Genomic DNA, 12,300 nt, shown 5'->3' with positions numbered 1-12,300 from the left:
AGATAGTTGTCTTGGAAAAGAAACTATTCATACTTGGATCTCTTCTGAACCTTGGAAGAGGAATGAAGAGATCATGCTAGAAATGCTTTCTCATATTGGACCAAATTGGTGTTTGGGCGGATATGGTGACATATAATTCTCCCAATACTTTGATTTGGAAATATATGTGGTATAATCAGTGACCGCACCTCATCTCTTCTTATGAGCAATTAGACCAAAGAATTGGCTATTGATCAAGATTTGAGAGATTGAGTTACCAAGAAATTGGAATTCAATCACTTAAGATTACCAAGGAGATCAATAAATGCATTGATTGAGGAAGAGATGAGAATGAACTTGATCCGGAGAATGCAACATCTCCTAAGCCCAATGAATTCCCCATTTCTGATCTTACCCATTCTCTTTAGTTGCTGCCATTTACTTTCATGCTAAATTCCCCATTCCCCCTTTAAGATTCTGCAATTTACTTTCCGTCATTTATATTCAGCTCTTTATTTCCAGTATTTACATTTTCTGCCATTTACTTTCCCGCCATTTAATTTCCTGCAATTCTCATATCAAATTCTGCTTAGCTCAACTAGAACATTCACCCAATTAAAGTTGCTTGACCAATCAATCCCTGTGGGATTCGACCTCACTCTATTGTGTGTTTTTACTTGACGACAATTTGGTATACTTACCGAGGGAGTTGAGAGACAAGTTTCTGTGCATCAAGTTTATGGTGCCGTTGCCGGGGATTGATTTTGTATCAACAATGATTAAATTGGTGGATAACTAGATTGAGCACTTTTCTTTTGTTTGATTTAATTCCACCTGAGTAATTTACTTTCAGTTTTAGTTATTTCCTTCCCTTTACCTCTCAGCCATTTGTGGTGCTATCTGCATATCATTTTTTTTTTACTATTTGGTCCACTGACCCACTAACTGTTTGATATATTGCATCACTCACACTAACAGCATTTCTGTAGAAAATACTGTCTGCATCTACCCTTCTTGCTTTTGCCTTGTTGGTTGTATGACAGGTAGAAGAAGCGAGGCTTCAACTTCCTTTGATTCTGAACCTGAGAGGACCTTTCTTAGATTAAGGAGGGAAGCAAGAGGAAAGAGAGTAGTTGGTGCTGAGGAAGAGGAAGAGTACTTTGAACTAGACATGGATGAGAATATGGAGAACCATCATGAAGAAGAGGCTCACAACCATGGCAGAGAAGGTCCAGCGCATCATGCTGGGCAAGAGAGAAGAGTTCTAGGATCCTACATCAATCCAAACCCAGGAAACTGTGGAAATTGCATCCAAAAGCCAACCATATATGCCAACAACTTTGAACTAAAGCCACAGCTCATCACCCTTGTTCAGAACAATTGTTCATTCGGAGGAAGTGTTCAAGAAGATTCCAATCAACATCTAACCACCTTTCTGAGGATATGTGACACTGTGAAGTCTAATAGTGTTCATCCTGACACCTACAGACTATTTCTACTCCCCTTCTCACTCAAGGACAAGGCATCTAAATGGCTGGAATCCTTCCTGAAGGAGAGCTTAACAACCTAGGAAGATGTGGTAAACAAATTCTTGGCAAGATTCTATACTCCTCAAAGAATCAACAGGTCGAGAGCTGAGGTTCAAACTTTCAGGCAGCAAGATGGTGAGACTCTATATGAAGCATGGGAGAGATTCAAAGACTTGACAAGAAGATACCCGCCAGATATGTTCAATGAATGGGTGCAGCTGCACATTTTCTATGAAGGTCTTTCTTATGAATCAAAGAAGGCAGTAGACCACTCATCCGGGGGATCTCTGAACAAGAAGAAGACCATTGAAGAAGCCATAGATGTCATTGAGACTATAGCTGAGAATGACTACTTCTATGCTTCTGAAAGAGGCAACACTAGAGGAGTGATGGAGCTAAACAATGTGGATGCACTGCTAGCTCAAAACAAGATGATTACCAAGCAATTGGTTGACCTCACTAAGAAGATGGAGAGGAATCAAGTAGCAGTAATCACCACTTCAGCAGCAACTCAAGAAGGAGTGAATGAAGCAGCAGAGGGTAGTCAGGAGCAAGCCAACTACATTGAAAATTCACCTAGGCAGAACCATGACCCATACTCCAAAACGTATAATCCTGGCTAGAGGAACCACCCAAACTTTGGGTGGGGAAATCAATGAGACCAAGGCCAAGATCAGAGACGCCACAATCCCAACAACAATGCAGCTCACCAACATCCCACACAGAGATCATATCAGCACTCACCTAACAACACATCTCAACATCCATACCAAAGCCAAAATGGCCCTTCATCCCTCCAATCTCAACTCTCCATCATCGGAAGAAAGACTAACAAGGATTGAGACTCTACTTGAAGGCATATGTAAGGAAATCCAAGATAACAAGGTGTTCAAGGAGGAGGTGCGAGCCAATATCAAAAACCAAGGAGACACCATCAAGAGGCTGGAGTTTCAAGTGGGATACCTCTCTGAGAAGATTCCTAAACCTACTGATAGCTTCCCAAGTGACACAGAGAAGAACCCGAGAGGTGAAGCAAAGAAGGTCAGATGGGAAGATTGCAAGATGGTCACTATAAGTGATAAGGGTACTGAGGAAGAGCTGAACAAACATTTAAAACAACCTGGAGATACCTCAGTAGAGACACAAGAAGAGGATCACCAAGAAACCACACTTACACAAAAGGAGCTACTGAAACTCTATGCACCTTTTCCCCAAAGACTCAAGGGTGGTGTAGAAAAAAGAATATACTCAAAGTTCCTTGATATGTTTGCATCTCTCCATGTAAACATACCATTCATCAAGGCTCTCCAATAAATGCCCTCATACATTAAGTATATGAAAGAGCTGCTGACCAGGAAAAGCTCACTCAAAGGAGGGCAAACAATAGTGATGAATAAGGAGTGCAGTGCTCTCATTCAACCAGAGTTGCCTACAAAAAGGAGGGACCCAGGGAGTTTTCACATCCCCTGTGCCATAGGAGAAACAACGTTTGACAAAGGACTCTGTGATCTGGGAGCAAGCATCAACTTAATGCTTTTATCTCTCATGAAGAAGCTGCAGATCAATGAGCTAATACCTACAGACGTAGTCATCAGGCTAGCTGACAAAACTCAAAAACAAGCAGTGGGAGTGGTTGAAAACGTGTTAGTAAAGGTTGGGAACTACTTCCTTCCTACAGACTTTGTCATATTGGAAATGGAAGAAAGTCACATCCACCCAATCATATTGGGAAGACCGTTCCTAGCTACAGCCAGAGCGCTCATAGATGTGGAGCGAGGAGAGCTAATACTGAGGATACATGATGAACAACTCGCATTCAATGTCTTCAAACCCTCACAAGAGGGAGATCAGGAAAACAAGGAACCAAGGAAATAGCACGACAAAGCACTGGTGGAAGAAACAAGCATTGAAGCACATGGAATTCCTTTGGTTAATGAACAAGACAGTCAGCAGTTACCACAGCTAAAGGAAACTCAAGTGGAGCCAAAATCACCAGAATCATATGAGACCAGCAACAAAGTCTCCCTAGGAAAAGACACCACAAAGAGCAAGGCAACAACAAAAGAAACAAAGAAGAAGGCACCAAGGAGATGGAGGAACAAGAAGATCCCTACAGAGGATTTCTCTCCAGGGGATAAAGTGATCTCAGCCTACTTCCTAGACATTCCACCTCATCTCCCCACCATCCCATCTCAGTTACCTAAGGTTTTCACCATCAACAAAGTTCTCTCCCTAGAACATGTGGAGATCCTTGATGAAGCCAATGGATATAGGTTTACTGCAAGAGGGGAAGATCTGAAATATTACCAACCACCCTGACAAAGGCAGAACGTCAAGCTAGTGACGCTAAAGAAGCGCTTCATGGGAGGCAACCCATGTTTTACATGCTTTTAAAGTAATTAATAAAGAAAGGTTCATGAATTTCAAATCAACTTTGACATGCACTTGAATGAATCCTTTTATGCAACATATAGTGAAGAACAAGTTTGGTGTTCAAGGCACACTAAGAGAACATAAATGTAACTCCTATCATGTCACTCTTAGAGCCTTGAACAAGTCATTTACACCACATAGCCCCAAACTAAGTTTGGTGTCACCAATGTTGCATACATGGATATTTGGCTGGTTAGTTGGTTTGCACTCATGAATAGCACTTAGTAATTAGAAACAAAAATCTTTAAAAAGTAGTTACCCCACTTTTTAAATTTTGCCGCCACTCTCCACAATTTTATTAATCACATTTCTTTTATTTTGTAGGAAAATTGATGGGACAATTAAAGGAGGGTTCGGCCACCACAAAAAGAGAGGACTATGCACGTGTCTTCAAGGGGATTGCATTGGGAAATGTTGCCATGCAACATTGGAAGAATGACACGCTTGGAAATCAAACCAACCACCCTTCATAAAAGTGATGATCTTTGTGCCCATTCCATGCTAAACCCCATCCATTCATCATACACCCACTCCATCAATCCACACTTTTCATTCACTCCCCACTTCCCTATATAAGTGGTTCTTATTCCATACCCTTCCACATTCCAAATTCTCATTCTTTGTACTTCTAACTCTCGGAACCCAATACCTCTTACCCTATCAAAAACACTCTCACTCACTCCCTTCACTACACCCCACCTTAACCGGACGAATCCCATTATTAACCAATAATTCTCAACACATTCACATCTCAAGAGTCACTTATGGCGTCATCAAGCTCCAAGAGGCAAAAGAGGAAGGAACCGGTGGAGAGCATCCCTTTCGATGAAGGAAGATTCAAAACTGCATTCCATGAACTCGAATTTAAACGGATAAAGCTCAAAAAGATATTGCCTGAGTTAACATTCCAGTTCAACGAGGATGAGTGCCCACAGATTCAAGAAAAGATTGAACAAAGGGGTTGGCAAAGGCTCACGAACCCAGAAGTAAAGATAAATGCAAACCTCATCAAAAAGTTCTATGAAAATGTGGTCAGAGAAGACAAAACCAAGGCCCCCACCTTTAAAAGTTATGTAAGAGGAACAGAGGTGGACTTCAGCCCCAATGCCATAACAAGGACCCTTCAGCTGAAATTACCACATTTTGATGAGCCCAATTATCATGTAAGGATAAGTAATGGCCCCGACAATGATGAACTTGAAGAAATTGTGAACGATATGTGTGTTATAGGATCTGAGTGGGAAAGGTATTCGGATAGGAGACCCCGGTTCATCAGGAGAGGAGACCTCATCCCGGAAGCCAAGGGATGGTTTGAGCTCGTGAAGAGATCTATCCTCCCCGCTGCAAATAATTTGGAGGTTTACACTACTCGAGCTACTATGGTACATTGCTTAATAAAGGGTGGAGGTATCAATGTGCACGAGATTATAGCTGAGGGGATTCAAGAGTCAGCCGAGAAGAATGATCCAGGTGCTAGACTTTGGTACCCCAGCACCATCCTTAGACTGTGCACGAAAGCCAAGGTAGTCTTCGAGGACAACAATCCAAGTTGGGTGAACCCTGGAAGGTCAGTCACGCTACAGCGAATAACTTATGTGGCACCCGCCCAACAACAAAGAAGGCCTCAAATAGGGAAAAGAACAGCACAAGAGGGACCTCACCGAGAAGAATCTCATCAAGAAGAATACCAGCAAGAGGAGTACTATGATCCAACCAACATCAACCTGAATCACATTCATGGAGCCATTGAGGAGCTAGCAAGGAGTTATATGGAGGGACAAGAACAACAACTGCACATTCAAGCCCAAAGGATGGATCATCAAGAAGAACTACTTTCTACTTGGATAAATCAACAAGAGGAGTGGTAGAAATAGCAAATGGAACATTACTCCCAGCTCACTCAAGCCATAAATCAAGTGACTGAAAGGCAAGAGCGTCAAGACAAATGCCTTCAAGAACTCAACCAACGACAGCTAGCTCAGACGAAGGCATTCAATGAGTTCAGCGTACTGAATGAAGGACGGCAACTACATAGGAAGGAGTTCAACATAAACACTCAAGCCAAGTTGAACTATATGTCTGGTCATATGCATAATCTGCATTCTGCAATCCCTAGGTATGATAAAGTCCAAAGAGAGCTAACAGAACAAGAGGAAAGGAAGGTGAAACAGCAGAAGGAAACATTGAAAAAGAAGATGGAAGATGCTGGCTTCTGGAAAAAGTTGATTGGAGAAAGCAAGGGAAGTGGGAGTTCAAGCACTCAAGAAAAACACAAAGAGGACAAACAAGAGGGAGGGCATGAGCAACCCCATGAGTAAAAGGTGGTGGAGTTCCCTTATTGTCCCATCTTTTTCAAGTTTTAAATAAGGAAAATCATGTATGAAATAGAACATGCTTCCATGGTAGTTTAGGATTTTCAATTCTGTCTTTAGTATTTTCCTTGCTTTTGTCATATGTGTGCTGGTTCAAGTTACCTGTTTTAATCTGCATCTTGCTTATTGTATGTTTGTCCTTTTAAACCAAATAAGAGGAGATGGTATGAAAGACCAGAGTGATGTTCAAGTTGCGGAGTAGGTCCTTAAATTTGTGGTGTAGTAATCACTTAGCTAAGTTGGTTCACCAACAAGGTAGGAAGGCAACTATCTGTCCTGAATCATATGCTTGAAACACACTCCATGAGACTAGCTAAATAACAAGATCCTAATAAGAAAAATGAAAAGAATAATAAGAGTTGAAAAAGAAAGAAAAGTAATAAGAAATAAGGCTAGGCACCAAGGGCTTGAATCTTGAGGGATATGTCTGTGGTGCTCTTGTACCAAGTATCTGCTTGGATGAATAAGTTCTTAGGAGTGCTTCATCACTTGGTAACTTGGGTTAACTAACCCGAGATTATCAACTGAAAATCCACTATCAAGAGCAACTTTGCTACAGAACATTTAGTAACCCAAAGAGGTGCTGGACACCAAGGCCTCAAGGAAAGAAAATAACAAACCATGTGCCTGTGGTGTGTATGTATGGGGGAGAGAGACTTCAGGGAGTAAGTCCTTAAGGGTGTTTCAACACCTAGCACCTTGAACCAACTGGTTCGGGAGTGTTGGCCGAAAGCTTATCTTAAAGAGTCGCCCCCTCACAGAACACTTAGCCTAAGGATGCAATAAATCGTGGAAAGACAAAGGGATCAATAAATAAAAGTCTCAAAGGGTGCAATCAAGTGAGTATTCCAGGGCATGATAAAGGTATGAAAGCCAATAAAGGAATGAACCTAAGTTGCTATGTATGAAACCCCATAAAACCAAGGACATGACTTCCACAATAATGATTCATTTCTCTTATCATTTCATTCATCATTCTCCTGTTCCAGTACTTGCTTAGGGACAAGCAAGCTTTAAGTTTGGTGTTGTGATGCCAGGGCATTTTGGCCAGTTTCACTGACCTTTTCTTTATGGTTTTAGGGTAGTTTCATGCACTTTCTTAGGAAATAAGTAAGTTTTGGGTAAATAATCATTTACATCTTGATTTAAGCAAACATTGTGAATTTTATATGATTTCATGAGAATTATGCATGAATTGAATGATAAATTGAATGATGCATGATCTCATGGGTTAGAACCTAGCTTTGATGCACTTTATTTGCTTGATTTCAGGACAAAGGAAGCAAGGAAGATGCCACGTTAATAGCCACGTTAGTCCAACTAACGTGACCATTAACGTGGAAAGGAGGCTAGCTTACAACGTTAACGAGAAAAGTGAACACCAATAACGCTTTCGTGAGCCATCATAGCCCACGTTAGTGTCCACGTTAACTACGTTAACGTGGAAGCTAACGTGGAAGAAAAGTAAAGCTCCAACGTTAGTGGTAAAAGTGAATGCCACTAACGTTGGGGAGAGGGGCACACCTAGCCACGTTAAGAATCATGTTAACTACATTAACGTGAACTCTAACGTGGGAGAAGCAATGAAGAGCCAACGTTAGTGACACTCACCTTTGTCACTAACGTTGGGCTAAGCCTCTATGAGCCAACGTTAGTGACACTCACCTTTGTCACTAACGTTGGAGATGGCTATCACTACCACATTAGAAGTCACGTTAACCTAAGTAACGTGAACTCTAACGTGGGAAGAAGGGTGTTTGGAGCGTTAGTGACAAAGGTAAGTGTCACTAACGCTCTCGAAGTTGAGGCATACCCACGTTAAGAGTCACGTTAGCTACACTAACGTGAACTCTAACGTAGGGAAGAAGGGGCCAAGGGCAACGTTATTGGCAAAGGTAAACGCCAATAACGCTCGCGATGGATCAAGAGGCAACGTTAGTAGTCACGTTAGTGCCACTAACGTTGAAGTTAACGTAACTCATCTTGAGCTAGGAACGTTAGTGAAAAGGTGATTGTCACTAACGTTCTCGAACCCACATTTTTACTTAACGTTAACGCCACTAAAGTCCTAGACAAAGTCCATGCCTACTTCACACTTTCTCTGCAAGTAAAGCTGAGCCCATTGAAGATCCCAAACTGCTTCAACTCAAGATCCAAAGGCCCATATCCAAGACTTGAAGAGCCAACTGGAAGATCAGAAGAGTAGTATATATAGGGATAGTTTTGAACTAGAGATGAGCTTTTGGATTGAGAGGACTACTCTCTCTGTATAATTTTTACTTTCTCTGCAACTTCTAGTTTTACTTCAGAATGTACTCTCCATCTTTGCTTTCCATTCCCAGAGCCATGAACAACTAAACCCCTTTCATTGGGTTAGGGAGCTCTATTGTAATTTGATGGATCAATAATAGTTTTCATTATTCTTCTTCTTTCTTTTCTCTTGATTTTACTTGAAATCTTTCAATCTTCATCCAATTGGATAGTTTTCTTGGAAAAGAAACTATTCATACTTGGATCTCTTCTGAACCTTGGAAGAGGAATGAAGAGATCATGCTAGAAATGCTTTCTCATGTTGGACCAAATTGGGGTTTGGGCGGATCTGGTGACATATAATTCTCCCAATACTTTGATTTGGAAATACATGTGGTATAATCAGTGACTGCACCTCATCTCTTCTCATGAGCAATTAGACCAAGGAATTGGCTATTGATCAAGATTTGATAGATTGAGTTACCAAGGAATTGGAATTCAATCACTTAAGATTGCCAAGGAGATCAATGAATGCATTGATTGAGGAAGAGATGAGAATGAACTTGATCCGGAGAATGCAACATCTCCTAAGCCCAATGAATTCCCCATTTCTGATCTTACCCATTCTCTTTATTTTCTGCCATTTACTTTCATGCTAAATTCCCCATTCCCCATTTAAGATTCTGTAATTTACTTTCCGTCATTTATATTCAGCTCTTTATTTCCAGTATTTACATTTTCTGCCATTTACTTTCTCGCCATTTAATTTCCTGCAATTCTCATATCAAATTCTGCTTAGCTCAACTAGAACATTCACCCAATTAAAGTTTCTTAACCAATCAATCCCTGTGGGAATCAACCTCACTCTATTGTGAGTTTTTACTTGACGACAATTCGGTATACTTGCCGAGGGAAATTGTTGAGAGACAAGTTTCCGTGCATCAACGGCTTTCTTAGCCAAGTTCTTTCCTCCTCAAAAGCTTAGCAAGCTTAGAGTGGATATTCAAACCTTCAAACAGAAAGAAGATAAATCCCTCTATGAAGCTTGGGAGAGATACAAGCAACTGACCAAAAAGTGTCCTTCTGACATGCTTTCAGAATGGGCCATCCTGGATATATTCTATGATGGTCTCTCTGAATTATCAAAGATGTCATTGGACCATTCTGCAGGTGGATCCATTCACCTAAAGAAAACACCTGCAGAAGCTCAGGAACTCATTGACATGGTTGCAAATAACCAGTTCATATACACTTCTGAAAGGAATTGTGAGTAATGGGACGCCTCAGAGGAAGGGAGTTCTTGAAATTGATACTCTGAATGCCATATTGGCTCAGAACAAAATATTGACTCAGCAAGTCAATATGATTCCTCAGAGTCTGAATGGATTGCAAGCTGCATCCAACAGTACTAAAGAGGCATCTTCTGAAGAAGAAGCTTATGATCATGAGAACCCTGCAATAGCAGAGGTGAATTACATGGGTGAACCCTATGGAAACACCTATAATCCCTCTTGGAGAAATCATCCAAATTTCTCATGGAAGGATCAACAAAAGCCTTAACAAGGCTTTAATAATGGTGGAAGAAACAGGTTTAGCAATAGCAAGCCTTTTCCATCATCCACTCAACAACAGACAGAGAATTTTGAGCAGAGTCCATCTAGCTTAGCAAATATAGTCTCTGATCTATCTAAGGCCACTTTAAGTTTCATGAATGAGATAAGGTCCTCCATTAGAAATTTGGAGGCACAAGTGGGCCAGCTGAGTAAAAGAGTCACTGAAACTCCTCCTAGTACTCTCCCAGGCAATACAGAAGAGAATCCAAAAAAAAAAGAGTGCAAGGCCATTACCTTGCTTGGTGTGGCCGAACCCAAAGAGGAGGAGGAGGACGTGAATCCTAGTGAGGAAGACCTCCTGGGACGTTCACTGACCAATAAAGAGTTTCCCTTTGAGGAACCAAAGGAATCTGAGGCTCATCTAGAGACCATAGAGATTCCATTGAACCTCCTTTTATCATTCATGAGCTCTGATGACTATTCATCCTCTGAAGAGGATGAAGACATTACTGAAGAGCAAGTTGCTAAGCACCTTGGTACAATCATGAAGCTGAATGCCAAATTATTTGGTAATGAGACTTGGGAAGATGAACCTCCTTTGCTCACCAATGAACTGAATGCATTGGATAGGCAGAAATTACCTCAAAAGAAATAGGATCCTGATAAATTCTTAATACCCTGTACCATAGGCACGATGACCTTTGAGAAGGCTCTGTGTGACCTGGGGTCAGCCATTAACCTTATGCCACTCTCTGTAATGGAGAAACTTGGGATCTTTGAGGTGCAAGCTACCAGAATCTCATTAGAGATGGCAGACAACTCAAGAAAATAGGCTTATGGACTAGTAGAGGACGTGCTAGTAATGGTTGAAGGCCTTTACATCCCTGCTGATTTCATAATCCTAGACAATGGGAAGGATGAGGATGAGTCCATCATCCTTGGAAGACCCTTCCTAGCCACAGCAAGAGCTGTGATTGATGTGGACAGAGGAGAGTTGGTCCTTCAACTGAATAAGGACTACCTTGTATTTAAAACTCAAGGTTCTCCTTCTGTAACCATGGAGAGGAAGCATGAAAAGCTTCTCTCACTACAGAGTCAACCAAAGCCCCCATAGTCAAACTCTAAGTTTGGTGTTGGGAGGCCACAACCAAACTCTAAGTTTGGTGTTGAACCCCCACATTCAAACTCTAAGTTTGGTGTTGGGAGATCCCAACAGTGCTCTGAACATCTGTGAGGCTCCATGAGAGCTCACTATCAAGCTATTGACTTTAAAGAAGCGCTTGTTGGGAGGCAACTCAATGTTATTTAATTATATCTATTTATTTTCTATTATTATTTTATGTTTTTTTTAGGTTGATGATCATGTGAAGTCACAAAAACTATTGAAAAATCAAAAATAGAATGAAAAATAGCAGTAAAAACAGCTCACCCTGGAGGAAGGGCTTACTGGCGTTTAAACGCCAGTAAGAAGCATCAAACTGGTGTTTAACGCCAGAAAAAAGCATCAAGCTGGCATTAAACGCCAGAAACAAGCACCAGACTGGCGTTTAATGCCAGAACAGAGCATGGAATTGGCGTTAAACGCCAGAAACAAGCAGCAAGTTGGCGTTTAACGCCAGACAAGCATTCTAAGGGCGTTTTGCACGCCTACTTGGAGCAGGGATGCTAAGTCCTGGACCCCTCAGGATTTGTGGACCCCACAGGATCCCAACCTACCACACCTCTTCTTCTCTCCTCTTCACACCTTCTTATTACCTCTTTCCCAAATACCCTTAACCACTCACATCCATCCACTCTTCCCCAGAAACCCCACTTACCTCCAAAATTCAAATTCAAACTATCACTCCTTCCTTTTCACACATTATAACCACCTAAAACCCCCCTTGACCGAACCACTCACACCTCTCTATCTCATCTATTTTCTTCTTCTTCTTCCCCTTCTTTCTTTCTTCTTTTGCTCAAGGACGAGCAAACCTTTTAAGTTTGGTGTGGTAAAAGCATTGCTTTTTGTTTTTCCATAACCATTTATGGCACCTAAGGCCGGAGAAACCTCTAGAAAGATGAAAGGGAAGACAAAAGCTTCCACCTCCGAGTCATAGGAGATGGAGAGATTCATCTCAAGGGTCCATAGCTCAGTAGTAGAGCATTTGACTGCACAACAAGAGAGCCCACTCATGGACCTCA

At 41.4% G+C, this 12,300-nt stretch overlaps 2 non-coding genes across 2 annotated transcripts; both read right to left on the bottom strand.

Moving 5' to 3' along the window:
• Positions 1-1,603: 1,603 nt before the first annotated feature.
• Positions 1,604-1,710, bottom strand: LOC112780957 (small nucleolar RNA R71). The gene has a single exon (XR_003191760.1). It is a non-coding gene; the product is annotated as a small nucleolar RNA R71 (small nucleolar RNA).
• Positions 1,711-9,549: 7,839 nt separating this feature from the next.
• LOC112780612 (small nucleolar RNA R71) lies at positions 9,550-9,657 on the bottom strand. Its single transcript, XR_003191436.1, has one exon. It is a non-coding gene; the product is annotated as a small nucleolar RNA R71 (small nucleolar RNA).
• Positions 9,658-12,300: the final 2,643 nt, after the last annotated feature.

This window comes from Arachis hypogaea, chromosome 19, assembly GCF_003086295.3.
Source record: "Arachis hypogaea cultivar Tifrunner chromosome 19, arahy.Tifrunner.gnm2.J5K5, whole genome shotgun sequence".
Lineage (NCBI taxonomy): Eukaryota > Viridiplantae > Streptophyta > Magnoliopsida > Fabales > Fabaceae > Arachis > Arachis hypogaea.
The sequence above is the reverse complement of the archived record's forward strand: the minus strand, read 5'-3'. Positions and strand labels throughout refer to the sequence as shown.